A 4,847-nucleotide genomic window follows, 5' to 3' on the forward strand; every position below is an offset into this window, starting at 1 on the left:
AAGTCACTACACGCTGCTCTGAGTTTATCTGGTACAAACACACTGTATCGCACTACATTCCAAAAGTGGGCACTATTGTCTGGTGTCTCTTTTACTCCTACTTGTTTCAGACATGTGACAGCGGGCATGCTGGAGCATCGCTTTTAGTCTAATTAATCGACCCAGGACGTATTCTTTGTAAGCCTAGTACTTATTCTATCGGTCTCTTTTGCCGAACCACTAATGTTACGGAGACGTAAACACACCACCATCGGTTGTCAAGGGATGATGGGGGTAAAACAGGGACACCCACATACAGACATTTATATATATAGACGACGGGCTTCTTCCAGTTTCCGTCTACCAAATTCACTCACAAGGCTTTGGTCGTCCCGAGGCTATAGTAGAAGACATTAGCCCAAGGTACCATGCTGCGGGACTGAACCCAGAACCGTGTAGTTGGGAAGCAAGCTTCTTACCACGTAGCCACTCCTGCGCCTATTGTTTATCTTTTGTTTTTTACTTGTCGCAATCATTGGACTGCGACCATGCCGGGTCACCGCCTTGAAGAGCTTAGTCGAACAAATCGACTCCAGTACTTATTTTTAAGCCTCGTATTTATTCTGTTGATCACTTGCGAAAAACCTGCTAAGATATGGGGACGTAAACAAACCAACGCCAATTGTCAAGCAGTGGTATTGGACAAAGTCACGGACAGATAGACACACAGACACACACACACACGTGCGCACACACACACACATGCACACACACACACACACACACACACACACACCACACACACACACACACGACGTTCTACCAAATCCACTCGCAAAGCTTTGGTCAGCCCGTGGTTATATTAGAAAACCCTTTGCTAAAGTGGGAAAACACTTGCCTAAGATGGGACACAGTGGGACTTAACAAAGAACCACGCAGCCACACCTGAGCCTATGTGGTAGATACTCTATTACAGTATGAAGCTTACCTTTATTTTATTTTTTTTGTTTGTTCAACAGACCTTTCGCTCTAGCTGTCTCTATGTATTAAGATATACATAATTGTGCTAAATGTCATTTCTCTATAATACCGCGCAGTGGCATCAGTCTCTAGCCCTCATGATTACCATTCAGCCAGACTACCTCTACACGTAATAAAGCCACCTACGCATTTGTTCAGTGAACAAACAGTTCAATTAATCGAACGATTGAATACTCATCGTTGCAACCGATGCTTACATTCATACATACATACATACATACATACATACATACATACATACATGCATGCATGAATACATAAATACATACATACATATATACACACACATATGTGCCTATATTTCAGTATGTGTAAAATTATGCCTATATGTGCACACACACATCTGTATATATGTTTATATATATATATATGTATATGTATATATGTTACTATATATATATATATATATATATATAATATATATATATATACACTCATACATTCTCATATAACTCAATAATTATACGTTAGCAACTTCGGATTTATAACTAGAGTATAAATCAATAGTTTGTGTCGTTTCATACATGCAAATATGTATATATGTGTGTGTGTGTGTGTGTGTGTGTGGTGTGTGTGTGTGCGTAACTATATTATTTGTATTGAGTGCTATATTCTTTGTTCCAGTAACAAAAGCGTATGTTCTACACACACACTCTCTCTCTCTCTCTCACACACACACACACACATGTTTACTCTAACACATGCTCGCACATGTATATACATTCATTCAACACTGTCACAAACACATACATACTGAAATATATATATATACATATGAATATTAATTTTGAATTCCTATACAACATATTTTCGTGGGTGGATAACTGTAATTAGTAGTAAAACTTTATAAATTCTACGAATATTAAAAAACAGCAAAGTCAACCAAAAAATATAAACAAATGAAACATCAACTCATATGTAAATGAGCACTGACTCATGAATATTCATAAGCGTCTATAGTTTTATATTATTAACGTTATGAATGAAGATTAACATGTTTATGACGTTCTTCTCGTATAACAAGTACTAATTACATTGTTATTTTCTTTTTTTTTATGGGAATATGGCTTCCATGATTGAAACGAATGCTCAACCGCTGTAATCTCTCCCAATGGCAAAGCGTATCAATAATGGATAGATTTTATGTGGCTTCATATTTCTGTTTAATAAACTTTAACGTAATCAGGCGTTCAAAAGCCGGCTTCTCAGCTATTAAATAAATATTGGTTTCCAATTTTGGCACCAGGCCAGCAATTTCGAGGGAGGTGTAAGTCGATTACATCGATCCCAGTGTTCAACTGGTACTTATTTCATCGACCCCGAAAGGATGAAAGGCAAAGTCGACCTCGGCAGGATTTGAACTCAGAACACGAAGAAGAACGAAATGCTGCTAAGCGTCTTGCCCGGCGTTCTAACGATTCCGTGAGATTTCCCCTACTATTAAATAAATAGACCTGCGTTTCCGATGAAGTAACCACTCCTGAATGCAGGCTTTAACGTCTGTATGTCTCGCTCTCAATCTCTGTCTGTCTGTCTTTGTCTGTCTGTCTCTCTCTCTCTATATATATCTATCTATCTATCTATCTATCTATCTATCTATCTATCTATCTATCTATCTATCTATCTATCTATCTATCTATCTATCTATGTCATTATTCAATTTATTTTAAGATTTCTTGCCAATAGAGAAAGAATCATTTTCTAACCTAGATTCAAAGTTCCTTCATTGGAATTTCAACATCAACAACAGGGTATTTTTGTATGTAACACTATGAATGACACAAATAACTACTCAGAGGCAGCCAGGGTTGAAATAAGAACAAGAACAGCAAGCATTATTAAAAGAGAAAAGAAGAATGGTCATTCCTCACCCGAGTGACCTTATCTTATCGCCCATCACTTATGCGCTCATAAATTAGTTTGATAGTTGAGATGTGATTGGCTGTATGCAAATAAGTTCATAACAGGGGTTCAGAACTCTCGTGGGAAAAAAATTTCGCAGGCGGGTAGGCCAACATACGCTCTGAACGGTACATCAGTACGTCAAAGTGTTAGCTATTCACAGCGAGCAGAGTGGAGCAACGTGAAACTGAAACGATACATTTTGCTCAAAAGCACAACACACTACCGGTTTCGAAATCGAAATCACAATTCATGGCTGACATAAAAAGGTTACCTTTTCGAGTCACGCCGACTCATAAGGGCTGGTTTCCCGGTTTCCATTGCATGTAGATTCCCCAACTAGACGGGACGCCGATCCGTCGCAGGATTGCTCATTTTTGCCAGTTGTGTGGACTGGAGCAACGTGAAGTGAAGTGTTTTGCCTCGCCCAATCTCGGAATCCTAACCACTAAGCCACGAACCTCCAAAGAGTTACCTTCTCGAATCATACCGACTCATAAGGGCTGGTTTCCCGAATTCCATGGCGTATATATTCCTCAGCTGGACGGGACGCCGGTGCATCGCAGGATTGCTAATTTTTGCCAGTTGAGTGAACACATAAGGCTTTGGTCGGCCTCAGGATTTGGTAGAAGACACCTGCCCAAGATGTCATGCAGTGAGACTGAACCCAGAATCATGTGGTTGGGAAGCTTCTTACCACACAGCAATAATGCATAAATGCACAAATCGATGCAGAGAAATAAGAATGCAGATGGTTGAAAGATATATAGGTAGATAGACTGACAAGTAGAACGATAGATTAATATATACATACGTAAACAAGTAGATAAGTAGAGTTGTCGATAAGTACATAGTCGGATAAGATATATATATATATATAGATAGATAGATAAATAGACTGACAGACAGACAAGGACTGAGACAGACAGACAGATTGACTAACTGATTAACTGACTGACTCACTCACTCAGCGACAGTTAGATTGCTAGACTGATAGAGAGTTGGATTGGTAGGTAGGTAGGTAGGTAGGTAGGTAGGTAGGTAGACAGATAGATAGACAGACAAATAGATAGACAGACTGACTAACTGATAGATAGATAGATAGATAGATAGATAGATAGATAGATAGATAGATAGGTAGATAGACTAATAGAAAGAGAGTTGGATAGCTTCATAGATAGATAGATAGATAAGTTTCTTTATTGGCCACACAGGGCTGCACACAGATGGGACAAATTACAAGGTAGAGCTTCTCTTTTGGGGGATGAAAAAAAAAAGTGGCGTAGGTTTTCGATCAAAAGGGATCGTAAAAGGGAAAAAAAGAAAAAAGAAAAAAAAAGGAAAAGAAACAAGAAACAAGAAGAAAAAAGAGGAATAAAGGGGAAGAGGAAAAAAACGATCAATAGGGATCGTGTATCACAGTGTCATGATGTACGGTGTAAAGGAGGAAGCAGATAAGGTTTATCCGTGGGAAGAAAGCCAATGAAAAAGACCACGGTAACCCCGGTCAATATTGTTATATGTTACCACATTTGTTTGCAGGTGGGTAACCCTCTGCCTTCAATTTCTGGGTTCATAGGATGATGCTCAAGGTGGCTTCGTCATTCATACGTGCCATCCTTGCTACATTCACCCATCTTTTTTTTAAACATTCGCTAGACAAAACTTGCCTCTCTACTCTCACTTTACTTTTCAAGTGGTACTTGAAAAAGTTGATGAGTGATTGACCAGAGAGGAAAGTGTTTGTCTCCAATCCTTTCAGACGCGTCCACCAGATACATTCTTTCGCCATAGCCACAAGGATGATGAAAATAGCTCTTTCTTCCCGTTTGAAGGAAGGAGGTGTGACAATATTGACGATAGACTCAGCTGATTAACCGACTCGTCCCACACGTGACAGCAGTTGTTCGACATAAGCCCACAGA

Source organism: Octopus sinensis, linkage group LG5, assembly GCF_006345805.1.
Source record: "Octopus sinensis linkage group LG5, ASM634580v1, whole genome shotgun sequence".
Taxonomy (NCBI): Eukaryota; Metazoa; Mollusca; class Cephalopoda; order Octopoda; family Octopodidae; genus Octopus; species Octopus sinensis.